General features: G+C 42.0%; 1 protein-coding gene and 1 pseudogene across 1 annotated transcript in view; both read left to right on the top strand.

Annotated features, from left to right (window-relative positions):
• Window positions 1-336: 336 nt before the first annotated feature.
• Window positions 337-16,991, top strand: part of LOC136644437 (fibroblast growth factor 14) — a 153,153-nt gene continuing 136,498 nt past the window's right edge. Inside the window, exon 1 of the mRNA XM_066620327.1 lies at window positions 337-355. The gene's annotated coding sequence lies outside the window, so the exon portion shown is untranslated. The remainder of the gene's footprint in view (window positions 356-16,991) is intronic.
• LOC136646767 (5S ribosomal RNA) lies at window positions 4,811-4,928 on the top strand (annotated as a pseudogene).

Consider the following 16,991-nt stretch of genomic DNA (forward strand, 5'->3'; position numbering starts at 1 on the left):
CCACAAAGGCGGTATTAAAAATAATAATTGTGCGCTGCAGTTCTTTCTCTTTCCCCACCTTACTTAAATCTCTTTGGTTTCCTCCTCTTAATCATGAGTTTTAAATAAATACTTATAATTATTTATACATATAATTGTAATTATACTGATAATTGTTACTTCTAGAAATCAAGTGCTCTGTTTTTCAATGCCTGAGAGCGGAAAAAGGATGAAGCATTGCGTATGTGTGTTCCTCCTAGAAACTAGTCTTTTTGCAGCACGCTTCCTAGTAGAGCTATAACGCTTGCTATATGGAATCTTGTTTTGTAGGGTGGAAGAAGGAGAAGGACTACAACAAACACATAAACACATAGTGGTATGTAATTTTTGGTTTTTAACTGTATGTTTTTTCTCCTTTAATGTTTCAATTTTGCTTTTCTTTTCCCCTTTAGCTTCAGCGAAGTGTTTGGGGAAAATGTTTTAAATGAAAGATGCCATCCAATACAAAAGCCTCTCCCTCCACTCATGCTACTGTTTGCCTGTCACCTTTGGTGACAGGTGTTTGCCAGGGTTGGGCCAACCATGAGGCCAACTGAAGTGGTCACTTTAGGTGGCAGATGGGTGGGAGGTGCCTGCCTCCACTGTTCCTTCTCCTTCTGCTTCATGGATTCAGAATGGAAGGGGGGAATGGAAAAGGAGAGAACAAGTGGAGGAGGGAAGAGTCACAGGCTAGATATTCAGAGATGTTCTAGCTCACCACTCTCCTATTCTCCAAACTTGCTTTTCTGCTCCATTCCCATATTCCTTTCTGAATCTAGAAGCAGTATGAAAAGGAGCATTGACAGTGGCAGTTGGTGCTCCACTAGGTAAGGAGAGTACTATTTGGCACATCATCTCATATGCCAGAATGCCTTGGTCTGGCCCTGACCTTTTGCATGCTAAAATTTGAGATTAATCTGAATCAGGAAAAGAGCTTATGTATCCTGTTACCCAGTGGCATGAGCCATCCAGTCCTTTAAGAGTTTTAAGTATATACATTATATAGGCATCTCCCTGCTATTCATGTGGGATATGTTCCTGGACCCTGTAGATATAGGAAACCATGGAAAGGGGAACCCTATTGCCTCAGCCCCCCCCCCATGGCCTTTGCTTCTGAACTTTCATTAATGTTCCATGAAATGGCTCTTGTTTTAACCAGACAAGCCGGCACGCAGCCTTTTGCAATTACTAGAAGGGAGAGTGAATGTTAACAGGAAGCAGGAAACAGGAAGTTAACATTCACTCTCTCTTCAAGCCTGCCTGCCTGTTTGTGGGCATTTGCATGGGAAATGCAGGATATAAATCTTTAAAATAAATAGGACACAGCATGTAGTTCATGTAAGTGCTTGAGAGAGTATGTGAGAAGCCAATTCAGGCAGAATTTAGGGATTGGCAGAGGCATGGTGCATATCACTGTCTTGCTAATCGGCTGACATGGTTGGAAGTTAGCAAGGTCTGACTTCACAGCCACTTTCACAGCTGTGTAAATAGATCTAAGAACAGCCCATGCATCTCTAAGTACTATGGCAGGTTTTACACTACTGAAGAATATGCCACTTTGGTTGTTGTAATCATCCTTCTGAAGAAAATGTTGCTAGCCTCCTGGGAGGTTTTTTGTGAGCAACTGAAGTAGCAAAGACACTTTGCATAGCGGTGGATGAGTCCCTCAGCTCCACGTTTATCTTATTCATGTAATCTTTCCTGCAACAGAAGAAATGTAATTATAGCAGACTATGATGTAGGACTTTTAGAGTTATATATCTTCCACTGGAATTCTGGACTGTTAATTACTTTCATTCTCCATTTGTTGCATTATAATTTTTTTCCTGATAATTTTACTGTATAAACGTGGCACTTTAGTATTCTGTGGAAGTATAGTCTTAAAAATTGTGCATCCAAGAAGTCAAGGAAAAGTGAAGTTCTAAACCTTCAGGAATAGTTCCCGCATTATTTTAGAATAGTGGTTCCCAAACTGGTGAGTTGCAATTGTGTTGCTGCCACAATTGTGTTGCTGCCAAGGAGGGAAGGATTTTTTTTTTTTAACTTACCTGGTGATTGCTATGGCTCTCCAGAGGGTCGAAATAGCTGTTAAATGCAGGGTTCAATTATCAGAGTGCAGCTCAGTTTGCATATAGCAAAGGACAAGTTGTAGGTGAACGGGGTGGCTCCTGGCATAGGCAAATTGCAGCAGATACTATCCTCTCTGGAGTGAACTGACACTCTCCCTTTATCTCATCAGACTTAAACTGCTAAAGATCTGGCATAGGTCCAAGGAGACCACTGACAGTCACAGGGCTTACCAAGGGGTAAGGGAAAATAGTTTCCCTTTCCCCTCCCAAGCCTCCCAACCCCCCCCCCCCCACCACCACCATAGCATGCAGCATAGTTTTGGTACAGCTACATGCTGTGGTGGGGAAACGCATAGGAGTGGGTGCTAATTTGGTAATTGTACTTCAGAGTTGCTTTAGTATTGTTCTAGTATCTCCCTGGTCATTATCTTTCTCTTCTGTTGTCTGGGGGGGGTGAGTCATGATAAGTGGTTCCATTTATTTAGTAAAATCCAAAATTTTGAATCAAACCAAAGATTAACCAAAGATTAACAGTTTGTTTGCTAATGGCAAATAACAAACCTAAAACATTTTGCCTTTTAAAAGCAATTCCATTTTATTTTTGGTTTGATTTATGATTGGTCTTGTAAAAACTGGAAATTATAGAAACAGAAATGCAAACACCTTTTTAAAATATCACTTGTAAAAGTCCCTTACAGTTAATAACACAGTCACTAAAACCAAACATCTAGTGAAAGGATATCTTTTAAAAATCAATGAAAAGGAATGATTTTACACAAGTGTTCAATCAATGCTTACAAGATTAACCTTTTAAAATACAGCAGTCTGACTTTGCCACCTTAAGTGCTGACTCACTCCAGTTTTTGTCCATTTACTTTGCAGAAAATCTACTTTGTGAATTTGTTTTGTAGGAATTCAGTATATAAACATTCTTAATAATAATAACTGGAACAGAAGTTCTGTTTTTTCTCTTAAAATAAGTCTACTGTACCTATTTTTACTTCTCAGCAAAATTTCTACTGAAACAACCAATCTTCCAGTGCCAGATGGTGGTTGGAAGCTTGCATACACTGAAATACATATTCATGGATACAAACTGTTTCTATGGTAATGGGAGGCTAAACATCTCATGTATATTGTGTTTAAACATACTATAAATAGTCTATATGCCTCATTTATTAAAAAACTTTAAAATCCCAGTGTTCATGTCTTCCATGTTAAAAAGGCATCACTATTTTTCTTCTATATGTTTGTGTAGGCCAAAGATGTTGGCTGGGCCAGATTCTGCCAATTGACATTTAAGAAATAAATTGCAAAGATCGTTCTGGTACTAGAAAAGTAAACTTTTGGCTTTAGAAGGCAGCAACTCTGCCCACCCACCCTAGACATCCAGACTAGTTGACAGAGTCCTCTATTAGAAATGTAAATATCCGTAACTTATATCGGCTTCTCATGCAGAGGCCATCAATTCACTGTTGCAGAGTGATATGCAATCAGGCAGCAGATGTTAAAATATTATAATCAGAAATTGGGGGAATAGTAATTTGGGGGTATGAATCAGTGATTCATATGTGCTTTATGCTGCTATCTTTGCTTTGAATGGCAAATAAGATGTGAAGTAAGCCACTTGCAGTTTGTGCATCACATACTTTGATTCAACTTTGCAAAAATGGTATATCTGGTTTTGCAGATAAGGGTCCCTAACTTGTGTTTCCAGTGTGTGGGTGGGCGGAAATGTCTGTGGAAACTGAGGGATGAATTTTGCACATTCCTGTTCTCAGCCATTACTCTTCTGTAAGTTACATCTATGCAACCAAACAAGCTTACCAGAAGTGATGGCCAGTATGCCAGTTAAGGGGAAAGAAATTCTCTCCTTTTAGGTAATAGTTGGTGGTGGTGGAGAGGAAGGGAAGTGTCAAAATAGCACAGTGAAAGCCCACAGTTCTTAATTAAATGGTTGCTCCTGCATAAGCTGATAAAATTAGCAGAAGCAACTATCCAGTTACCAGCCATATATCTGAACATTGCTGGTCAGGTTGAGTATAGCCTGAGAAGCATACCCATGAGCCCTTTTGGCAAGGCCAACTCTTCAATCCTCAGTACTGGCGGCAGTACTCAGTAGGGATCATGGGAGAATTCAGTTCAGAACAATGGACCTCCAGGAACCTAGTGCCAGCTATTGGTGCTGACTAAGGCACCCCCAGCCTCCACCACCATTGCTTCCTGTTACCTAAAGGGTAAGATCAGGAATTCCTTTTCCATTTCAGTCACCTGACTCACCTTTGAGTCAGTTCTAATCTCCATTTTGAACCCATCCCATATTGTTCCTACACATCCCGCAGCGTCTGTGTAACATGATTCTAGATAAGCATCATTAGGGTTATACTTAGCTCTTTAAGGGCCCAGTCCTATCCAAATTTTGAGCACTGATGCAGCCGCAATGCAGCCCTGAGATAAGGGAACAAATGTTTTCTCACCTTGAGGAGGCCTCCATGACTGCAGGATTCAGCATATGCTCCATTGGCACAGCTGCATCAGCTCTGGAATGTTGGGTAGGATTGGGCCCTAAATGAACTAATTCAGGCCACAAAGCACTGCTTTCCGTTCCTAGCCTTTTCATCAAGACCCTCAAGGGGTTTCATTCCTCAGTGCATCCTTCATGTCATTTCTCATTTAGCAGTTCTCATTTGATCAGTTCTCATTTTTTAAATGGTGAATGATTTTTAAATAGTGATGGACCCTGCACATCCCCGATCTCATCTGAACTCAGAAGCTAAGCAGGGTCAGGCCTGGTTAGTACTTGGATGGGAGATCGCCTGGGAATACCGGGTGCTATAGGCCTATACCATAGTCTTTCGAGACTGAAGGTTGCCAGCCATTCAAGGTTTAACATCCTTCTTTTTATCTAGAACTATTAAATACTGTCATTCCATAGAGAAATGGGGAGGAAGAGGCAGTGAACACTTACTCTTGTAGAAACAGAAGTTCTTACCATTTATGTTTTGATTGAAATTAATAGTCTGCAGAAAATATATACATGAGTTAAACAAACATAAGCATTTTGAATGACAGATTTCAACATATGCACATTCCATGAATACTTACATTGTGAGTCATATTTCATTATAATTTGAAGCTTGGTTTTTATCCAACATATGTTGTAAAAAAATCTCTGAAGGAACCAGTATAATTTATTTGTGTGCCAATTATGGATCGCTTTGCTTTATTTCCTAAACTCAGTGTTGAATAGCACAATGTGCACATTCATTCAATACAAAAATGTCCTGAACCAATTGAAATAATCAGAGGTAGAACATTTACTTTACAGCATTGTGACTTCTTAAGGTGAGACAATGGAGATTTTAAACTACTCTATTGTTATAGCACCTCCTGTCTGTTCATTTTTGACCTGTTAAATGGCTTATACTCTGTTGTACCATGCAATGACAAGATGCACAAAGTTTTAATGTATTCTGTGTAACCATTTACTGGGCAGAATGTTTTTCCATCATTGTTGAGTAATCCCAACCAAGTTTCAGAAATCTGTTCTTCTGATTTTGGAGAGAAAGCATTGCTTTCTTCTAGTATTAATGTTTGTCTGTTATTATTTGCAATCATAAAGAGCCGAATCCTGAGCTCCACGCGCTGGCTTACCACTGGCGCGCACTGTCGCAAATATAAGGCACGTTTGCGAACCCTAATACCAGGCGAGCCCCCAAGCAGCGGAGAGGAAAGTGGGGGTGTGGGGGGAGGTGGGGAGGAGGTGTTTGGGGAGGGGAGAGTTGGGCGAAGGGCGGGGAAGAGGCGTGACGGGAGGCGGGGGGAGGCATGCTGGGAGGGAGGGAGTGGGGAGGGAAGGAGGTGGGACTGGTGGAGCAATGCTCCATCGGATCCTGAGCGTGTTGGGCTCACTGCCTGATACAAAGGCTTTTAGCTCTCTGCCAACATTTTGGTCGGCACTGAATCGAGTAGCCCCATTACGGGGCTACTCCCTTTACCCGGGGGAAGTGGACAAAAGTACTGCCCACGGCTGCCTTGGGTGCACAGGAGGCCGCTGCAGGCGTGCGCCCTGAGCAGCTCAGGATTGGGCTCTAAGTCATTTGCAGGGCTTGCTGACCCATGTAGCTTACTGACTGCCTGACACTGTCAACTATATTATTGGTGCCCTTTCTTCTTTCCTTGGCTCCCAATGTGTTTTCCACATGGGGGAAGAGTTCAGAAAGGATGAGGCTATGCTGAATGCTGCTTTGGGACTTCTTTGAGTAACTTCAAGGGACTTGGGCTGCAATCCTAACCACATTTTCCTGAGTAAACCCCATTGAACAAAATAGGACTTACTTCTGAGTAGACCTGGTTAGGATTGTGCCCTTGGTTGTCTATAAGGTTGCAAAAATGGGAAGGGTTGGTTTTCTGAGAATGGAGTAGATAAGATGAGTTCCTAAGGGGCTTGGGCAAGACAGCCTGGTGTGAATTAAGATAGGTAAGCAATCTCAATGCCAGTATTGGTCAATTGTTATTGAACTAAAACTTGCGTACTATAGATGGTAGAATTGATTAGCTAGTAGAATTGTCTGAAAAAGGTAATTCACATTTTGAATTATGAACTTTATTCTGTAGATAGGTAGACTTGATCACACCAACTATGCTCAGTAGCTTTCAGGTCACATAAGAGATATGTGTTGTTCCTAGTTTCAGATGAAGAATTCTTCTCTGGTTTTTCTGTGGCACCAAAAAATAAAGCACCTGGTTTTTGTTATGGTATTGGATCAGGCCCTTGAATACATCCACACCCCAAGGAAAGGAGATCTGGGGGTAGAATGCTGACAGATAATTTCCCAGTACTGCTGCCGAACATTAGCAGAAATTAAGAAAGTAAACTATGAGAAGGGATGGGAAAAGCTTTACCTTACTTTCTATGTATCAGACTGCTGTTCAGGGCAAAGGAGCTGAAGCAGAAAAAAAAGAGGTAGCAAGACTAGTAGAATGTCAGACTACATGGAACACATGAGTTGATCTGGTTTTTATTCTTTTTCTTTACTAGCATTCTAGAGATATGCAAATGGAGGAAATCACAGGAGGGCTTTAACACGTGGCCCCTGCTTTGGTTCTGACCCTGATGATGCCCCATGCAAACTATTCACGAGAGAAAAAGAAAATTTCCATTGGCAACCAATTGAAATTATGCCAAATTAGAGAGAGGGCAATGCTTCTTGAATAGGCAAACACTTGTGTCACTCAACAGCAATCTATGAAAACTGCTCACATTTCTGTTGCTGATAAAATTTTTTCCAAAAATGCTCTGCTTTGTGGCACTTCCCTTAGTATAAATGTTGTTTGAATAATGGAAAGTGTGCAGAGATTTTGTGGTTGAGGTCAGACCACCTGGCAGTTTTTCATGCAGTTTGGACTACAGTCCTCCAAGTAGTCTAAAATAAAGTATTATGTTTCCCTTTCTTGTTTAGATCATAGCAGCCCGAGACACTGTGTCCCTGTGGGTATCATTCTGGCAGCTGGGAAATAGCTAAACATGCTCCAACTGACATGTTGTTGTGTTGTTTTGCCAGATCTCATAGTTAGTTCTGAGTGCACTCAGTGTGCAGCTCATTTTAATGTCAAACCTCAATGCATTTCACCCTCACAGGGAGTTTGAAAGCACAAATAATGGAAGCTGTTCACATTTCAGGCAGAATAGCCTTTCCTTATTAATTCTGGAAGAAAGTAAATGAAAATCAAGTTAGCATCTGAGAGAGGAGAGAAAATTAGATTAACTCTAATTCTGGTTGACAGTCCATTTCTTTTATTCTCCATTTTCATTCTCTGTCTTGCACTCTCTCTTTCTCACACAAAGACACACACAAACTGATGCCGTCAACAGCTATTTCCTGGATTAGCATGTCTGGTCAGCTCATCATGTTTGAAGAATAGGTTTCATAATCTCTGTTCACTTAGCAAATTGACAAAGAACTATCTAATAAAATTATTGAAATTTTCAGACCTCAAGAAATGGAGCATTATTGTGATTGAATGCTTAGGAAATCTGATGCAATAATTTATTATGCCTTTTGCTAGCTTTTTGTCTTTCCTTAAATAGTTTTGAATGTTTAATTCAGGAATGAATCATTTTAAAGTAATGATGATAGTGTTTCCAATTTAATTGCATCTGATGAAGTTGGCTCAAGTTTTCCAGAATTTATGCCATGATAAATTCATTAGGTGCCACAGGACGCTTTGTTTAATTACATGAAAGATTATTTAGCCTAAATAATTCAGAATATTGTGTATTTGAAGTATTTTCATTGAGCTCCTTTTATGAATTTTGTCTAATTTATATTAAACACATGAAGCTGGCATATACTGAACCAGACCATTAATACATCTCACCTAGTATTCTTACCTACTCTCAAGGCCCAATCCTATCAGGTTACTGAACTGCCAGAACTCATATTCTGGTGATGCAGCATGTTTTACGTCTGTCACAACACACCACTGAGCAGACCATGCCATCAAAACTGTATTCCAGCAGCCTGTATGCAGGAGACCTGGCACTAGTATGTCAGTGAAGGGGGCAGGAAAGAAGGGACTGGGTGGGCAGAACAGGGTGGGGAGGAATGGGGCAGAGATATGGGTGGGGAGGGAGTGAATCAAGGCTGGGAAGGGGACAGTATTGGTGTAATGGTGCCACCTACTTGCCTTCCACCCTTGATGCACCTTCCCGGGTCCACTTGAACTTGCACCAGCAAAAACTCCAGAGCAGATCGAAATAGACCCATTTGGGCAGCAAAGGTTTACCCCGAGCAAGGAAATAAATTACCTGGAGAAGATCTCAAGGACTGTCCACCCTTGGATGCAACACGTGATCTGGTGTTGTAACTGCATCATCGGAGGAGGGATTTGGTTAGGATTGGGCTAGCACCTACTTTGATTGGCAGTTGCTTTTCAGGGTTCTGAAGCAGGTCTTTTCCCAGCCCTGCTGCCTGATTCTTTAACAAAAGAATTATTTTGCCTGATTATTTTGCCTAAAGGGCCCCTGGCACTTTCTTTGTGTAAAATGTTTGTTCTTTCACTGTTGTCAGGGAAGCTGAAGGCTGATCAAGGGGCATAGAACCTAGTAGTTTGTGCTAAGCATACCCCTTCTTCTGCTCTGCTTCACCGATTTTCTAGATCAGTGGCTAAATGGAATGGAAACTGGTAGACATCCACTGCCATCATCTCAGATTGGGAAGACCAGGGGAGAGAGGCTGTCAGACCCTGTTCGTCTGAAGAGGAATTCCCATCCCAGGAGAGCATAGAGACTAGCAATTCTGTTTAAAAAACAAATCATAGTAGTGAAAATGAGTGATGTCAGGCATGGAACAGCCCATTCAATTACCAGTAAACATGGAGTAGGCAGGCATGAAATCAAAATATTTATTAAAACTCAAAAGAAAGGGGTGATGGTTAGGGTAATTGTAGGAGAAAAGAATAAAGCAAATATGGTTGGACAATGTATAGATCTTAGCAAAAGGTGTAGACCTTAGCAAAAACCACCAGCAGGCAATTACAGGCAAAGTTAAAAGTGATTCCCAAATCCATCTCAATCGTACTGTTCCTTACCTGGTACTAAATCCAAAGTCAGTGGAAGAGTCTATCATATCTCCCTAATCCTCGGGAGGGTTGTGAGACCTTAGCCACATGCAGATGCTTTCCTTGAGGCAACCAACGTCAAAAAAACATGCTTGACCTTCGGAATCCACGGTTGGTTATGTCATGGGGTCATGCAATTGGATGAGGGAAAACCACCTGGCCACTCTATTCCATTATCTAGACAGGTACTTGGCTACCCAGTTTAGGAGCACATGTCAATCTCAGCAGGACGGTTGACTAGGAGTCATTGTCTTCACTTGGTCCCAGGCAAGAAGGCAGCAGTTTACATCCTGCACATGTGACTTTTTGCTGCAGAGCCTCTATATACTGGTAGACAATAATGCTCAGTGTATCCACATCAGATGTTTGCTTCTGGAGATATAGAAAGAGTTGGTGCAACCCTTTGCACAGATTTAGCTGCAAGAGCAGGCCATTCCCATGAGCTTATGAAAATATGCTGATAGAGCACATGCTTTGCCTAAAGGGCCCCAGTTTCTGTCCTGGGCAGGACACTGTGTCTGAAACCTTGGAAATCCAATGCTAGTTCTGTTAGGCAGTTTATAAATATAGATGAAAAGTATGAAACATATGAGTTTATATTTGGTGTGGGGAGAGCAGGTTTGTAGAGAAGAGCAACATCATACCCCGCCCTTCTTTATGCCAGCTTTCCTGCCATGAAGCAGCAATGAACTAGACCAGTGCTCCATCTCCACTTATGTGTATGGCTAAAGTGAAGTCTGAAGATAGACAGAGCCTTGATACAATATGTGCTGCCTACCCAAATTAACCTGTAGACCTCAATTATCTAATGCAGCAGATAATGTTCTGCTGAGGCATACAGCAAACCAGCCTGTCAATGGCTCATTAATAGTGATGTATGAAAACTATGAAAGATTGTACCTCTCTAGCATGTACTGTCAGCTCTTCTATGTTGTTTACTGGTGAGATGGTTACTAGAATTGTGATTCATTTCTTTTTCTTTTTTTATGTTTTGCATGTCAGAATGGTGAACCACAGGTGACAGGATGAGAAATGAAATATATGGGAAGAGACATTTCAAGGCTCCTATCATCTCTCATGCAAGAGAAATGACAACAGCCAAAACACATGAAATTAAATTATACCCACTGAAAGTTTAGCAGCTTATCTGCATCAGTTATGTTTGAATAGTCATGGCGCTGCAAAAATCAGAGGATAACAACTATGATGCATAATCTTTTAATTAGCACTCATTTTATCTACATCAAATGTTGGGGAAAGGGAGAATTAAACAGGCTTAGAATCTCCAAGAGAAAGTGGAACGTGCATGTTTACTAGAGCTAAAATTGAAGGGGGTTAGCTACAAAAGTGTGCTTAATAGGCCAGAGAGGCCAGTTGTTAGGCATTCATGAATTCAGCCCCATTTTATTTGGTAGGGCTTACTTCCAAATATGCATGAATGAGCACTTACTGTATGTAGACAATATGCTGCAGGCTCCCTTACTCCAAATCAAAAGAGTAGTCAAGCTTAGCTAAGTGAGTGCTAAATTGACAAAGCCCTTTGGCAGTCACCTTCAACAGCACATTTATGTTGAGGGCACAAGAGAAATCTGGGAAAAAGAGGAAGGGCCCAAACTTATCTAACTTTCCAGGGCTGATGCAGCCACAATGCAACCTCTTGAGGAGGCCTCTGGGACTGCCACACCACCACAGGATGTCATGCACTCCCTGTTGGCATAGCTGCATCAGTGCTGGAATGTTGGCTAGGATTGGTCATGTAAGGTGCAGATTGATGAGGAACGTATTAGAAAAATGCATCATTTTAGAATGCCCAACATGTTTCAGTAGGAGTACCTTCATCAGGGCAGAAAAAGAACTTCTCCTACAGCTTAAAATGGTATGATTTTTTAAAGACACCAGTATTATATATTTTTCCAATAAATTCCACATCATTTTGCACCATTCCAGCTTGCTTTCCATCTTTTCTTCAGCTACTGTTCAGGTTCTGTCTCTTCTTTGAATTTTTCAGCTCTGTGCTGAAGAAATAACCAACTTATGCAGCTCAGGCAAGAGGCACTTGCTGCTAGCATGCAAAACAACACAGAGTTTAGAACTTACGGACAGCCAGGTCCTCTAAATATATGCATATCCCACACTGTACATCTTACAGCCCAGTCCAATACAGCTCCCTGCACAGTGATTCAGCTGCATCATCGTGATGTGAGCTGTATCCCATGGTGGAGTTTTAGGCCCTGGAGGCCCACTTGGTGTAAGGGAACATTTATTCCCTTGCCCTGGGTTAATCCCTGCATCAGCCCACAGGGTCTACTCAAACCCGAGCCAGCTAAATCGCTGGTGCAAGTCTGCATTGATCTGGGTCAGGGGATTAGAACCAGGAAGGAGGATAGGATATTGGCATGTGCTGCTGTCACTGATGCTGCCCCTTTTCTGACCTTGATCTGCTCTTCTCCCTGCCTTATTTCTGCCATGTTCCTCCCCACCCCATTCCACTCGCTTCCTACTTTTCTCCCTCCTCCCCTGACTTATTGGCACGGGCAGGCATCCTTTGGCCACTGGTGCACAGACATAGTTGCTCGGCATTTGCAGTGGCGACCAGGCTGAGCTGTCTGGCATGTCATATTTTGTGACAGTCATAAAGGCACTTAGGCCACTGGAACACTTGTTCGAGTGGCCTAAGTCTAGACCTAAGAGGATTGGGCCATTAGAAACACAAATGGATAAATAACCAAATACGATCAAGTGGAGCAATTTATGTATAACTTCTTTTTTCAAAATAGGTCTTTATAAAATTCACTGTCAACCTAGCAATTTTCATAATTGCACATATTTTAAAGCAGGAGTTAAAAAACAGTGTGATATATTTACCAAATGAAACTATGTTAATAGGAATCAGCAATTTGTAACAAATTACACTATCATTTTGTTGACTTCAGTGTAAGTAGACCCATGAATGCTCCACAGCAAAAAAATAAATGAAATACTATTTCTACCTTCCCCCCCCCCCCCGTAGGGCTACTGTGCCTCTTAACAGCTGTAAAACAGCTGGAAATTAAACAGGTAAAGCTTATTCCATCATTGCCCCTCCATTCTGGTCAAACTGTTGAGCTTCTACATTTCACACAACTTGCCAATGACACAGATACCCTACCAGAAAATAAAATGGTGACCAAATGTTCTATTGTTTGTATTTAACTATTCATGCAGTATAGAGCTAACATGATTACTGCATAATCATGCAGAACAAACAAAAAGAATTTGAAGCAAAAAAGGCTCTTCTAAATGAAAACAAATCATAGTAGCGACAACTAGAAAATGTCCAATCATGCTATAATACAGGAGCAGCATTTACTCTGTTGTAAAGACTAGTCAAAGGAGGCGCCATCAATTTTATGGAAATTCAATTTCGGTTCCTGCCTGAGGCTGATGCTAAATAGCCCTTCAAGCTTCACTGTGTCCCTTGAAGTATTTGTGTTATTATAAGGCAAGGTGGGAGAGTTAGACAGAAATCAGCTATGGCAATGTTCTCATCGCTTCATGGTCCCTGTACAGTTCCCTGTACAGAAAGTTCTTTACTTTCTTTCAGGGTTTCCTTTATAAACGTCTTTCTTCCCTGTTTATTTCGTGTTCTTTAGGATTAGATAATGGACAGTTTAAATTTGGAAGCACGTGTTTGGATTAATATGCTCACATTTGCTTTGAATTGAGTCTCACCAGAATTTGGGGTGGTACTTGTCCCCATGATGCCTGAGTTGCACCCTGAAGGCTGCCTCTGCACACTCTCACAAACTCCTGTACCATGGGAATCTATCATGGCAGAAGGGGGAGGGAGATGGATGCCAGTCCCCCTTTCCCTTCCATATGGCAAGCACAACAGGCAGTCTCTCTGCTCTGCACTGTTTCTCTTTGAAATGAATAAATAGAGCAACCATTACGAACAGAAGCAGCGCAGAGTGGGGAAGCTGCCTATCACATTGAAAGTGTAGGGAAGGGAGCAGGGTCCAAATCACCTTTCCCTGCCCCCATAGGGCATATAGTATTGTAGCCATTTAGGCTTAATTGTATGTTGTTTGCTTAGTTTCAAATCCCCCCCCAAAGTAAGATCACATTAATACTTGCTTCTTCTTACTCCCACATCCTCATAATGGACAATTTGTATTCTCATAGTGGAAGTACAAAGAGGCAGTACCACATCCCCAGTGGAAGTACTCAATGAACCCAGAGCCTGAAGCTTTAAATTTTTTCTGAATGAAGTGCACAGTCAAATTCAGTGAGCCATAAATGTGTGAAATATTGAGCCATAAATGTACAAAAACTTATTCTAGTTAGACTGTCTTTGGCTTTCTCTTCCTTGGGCAATAGGAAGTTCCAGCTTTTCAGGGTCAGTTCCCACAAAGAAAAGCAATTTCTTGCCAGACCCTGCTCACTCCTTGAGCAGAGAGAAAGCCAGCAGTGGCATCACCTTTAGTTATTTGTGGGCCAGACTTGATTTGAACTGGCAGCCATATTTGTTGCCCCTGTGTCTGATCCATTTGTATAAAAGGCCAGCAGAAGAGAGTCTAGTCTTTAGACTAGAAAGGAGAGTGTGGACAAGGGGACTGGGACCCTGCTCACTCCTTCAGGGTGCGTTTCTCCCAGGCTTGATGTGGGCTGGAGAGAAAGAGAAGAAACTTCCAGTTCAAATCCTGGCTCAGCTGTGAAACCCACTTGGTGACCTTGGGCAAGTTGCAATCTCTCACCCTAATCAACATCACAGTCCCAGAATTGTTGTGAGCACTGCTTTGAACTCCTTGGGTTGCCTGCAGGATACAGACATGACAAATAAAGAAAATGAAAGCAGCCACTTTGTCACTTTGCAGTTACTCACGCTGCTAGGAATTCATTGAGAAATGTGGTTTGAAACCTCCTGGACATGTGTTATCTCTTGCTAAGTGAGGTCTGATTTTCTGAAGGTTGGTGGAGAAGCAGCACCATATGAAACGTATAGGATTGGCCTTATAATAAATTAGACTGATTCATAAGAGACCAGCATTGTTCATCCTGGCTGGCAGCACCTCTCCAGGGCCCCAGGCTGGGTGGCTCACCACAGCTACTCCCTGATCTTTTAGCTGAAAGTATGGGGTGTGAGCTGGGGACCTTCTGCATGCAGAACATGCTCTACCATTGAGCTTTTATTCCTCCTCTCTGATAAGAAGCAGGGCACATTAATGCACAACTGTCATTAATACAGGCTTGACTGCTAATTGTTCACACTGCACTGAGAAATGCAGAGGTTGGGAAGGGGAGCAGGAGTAGCAGGATGATAGGCCCAGCGTGGTTAGGGTAAATAATTTAATGCCAGAAAAGATTATTGTACACTTAACAGATCAAACATTTTCATTGGTGTATGGATTTTAAATATTTAAAGATTCAATAATTTTGTTCTATGAAGACAGGTGTGTGATGAGATGACATTGGGATAATAAAGTTCTTAAAAAAATCAATGTGCTCTCCTCCGTGCCCAGTCTTTCTCCTGAAACTCCGGTGTATGGCCCTTTAAATGTAGAAAAGGAGGAGGAAGAAACTTCCGGAAGTCGCACATGTTCAGTAGAGCCCTCCTGTTTGTCATGGTTTTCTAGTACGTATTATTTCTGTGCATGTTGCTGGTTTAGCTGCAGGTTCCCCCCTCCCCCTGGGAGACAACCGACAGAGAAAACTAGACATTATCATATGGAAGGAGCTTCTTCCTGGAGGAGCATCTTTCACGGTTCTTGTAGTTTCCTGAGTGGTTTGTCCCAGTGATAACTGTGCTTTTTGCAAACTGAAACTTTGGGAGTGGTTGCCAGAGAGGCAGATACTCTTTTAAAGATTGATATGCAAAGAGTCCTGGATCATGTGAAGTGATGCTGAAAGTCTGAAGCATTGAGATGGTAGTATTGCAAGTAAAGCTGCATCTTGTATTGCTGCTTCTGAATGTTTAAAGGAAACAGTGTAAACCAGGAATGTCAAAGATATAAGGCCTGTGGGCCTGTACACCATGCAGAAGCTTTTTATCCGGCCCCTATGATAATCAGGCTCTCCCAGCAGGATCATCAGCCACTCTCAGCTGCTGAGCTGCAAAATGAGGCACTGGCAAAAGTGGCACTGCTGAAAGGGGGGCACTGGGAATGGCCAGTTATCATGTGGGTCATCTGTTCAGCAGTGCTGCTTCTGTTCAGTTGTCACTGCTGAAAGGGCTACCCACACAACAATTGAGCTCTCCCGGCACTTCCCTTTCAGCAGCACTGCTTCTGCCAGGCACTGGGAGGGAGAGCAAAAGGAGGCCTTTGGAGGAAGAAGCAGACCAAGAAGAGTGAGAAAGGGAGAAGCTGTGGAAGCACTTGGATAGCCCAGTTATTGTGTGGGCCACCCTTTCAGCAGTGCATTCCAGTGCAATAACAGTGCAGGAGTGTAATCAGACTCTCCCATATCTTGAAAATATGATCAAGATTTGCACATTTTCTCTTCTGTCATTTGCTGCTAATATGTTCCTAAGTAAGGGGAAAAGTGCTTATTATTTCTGGTCATCACCTTCTTAATGATATCAAGCCTTGCTATCGCTTCTTGACCCTCAGCAGGTACCATGAATGCTATTCGGCCCATTGTTTGAAACAAGCTGGACACCCTGAACTAAGGAGAACCTGTAATCGCTGCTTATATAAATCTGAGTGTAGATAATTGGTGAAAAATTCCCTTTTGAGCTATTAGCCTCTAACTTATCCTGAAAATGTGGAAGAAAAAGAGAGAGAAAACGAGAGGGTTACTCTACATAGCAGTTTCTAGCAGATGAATGCATATGGATGTAGGCCAGCTTCTTTCCTGAACATTATTGCTATAAAAGAAAGAAATGTATTACTTTGACTCTGTTTGATATCTTATTACTTTGGCAGAAACACTTATTGTTAAGGCAGTGGGGAAAATTATGTGGAAAACGAGGCTTCAATTTTGCCATGTTTTGAAAGACATTTTGATGGAAAACTACAGGTCAAGATTCAATAACAGCAGAATCCTATGCAAGTATTTCCTTCCTACTCAGAAAGAAGTTCCATTGTGTTACCGCCCAGTCCAAACCAGCCACCCCCCCCCACCCATGCAGATGTGCCACTGGAGCATGTGTCTCATTCTGTGGAGTGGGGGGGGCATCCAAGAGGTCTTCTCAAGATAGCAGCCTACCCCTGAGTTGTACACCTCCTGCTCTGATGGGTATACTTGGACCTGTACCAGCAATTTTGCTGGTTCAAGTCCAAATGGGCCTGGATAGGTGGA

The sequence above is a fragment of the Tiliqua scincoides genome, chromosome 3, assembly GCF_035046505.1.
Source record: "Tiliqua scincoides isolate rTilSci1 chromosome 3, rTilSci1.hap2, whole genome shotgun sequence".
NCBI classification, from domain to species: Eukaryota; Metazoa; Chordata; class Lepidosauria; order Squamata; family Scincidae; genus Tiliqua; species Tiliqua scincoides.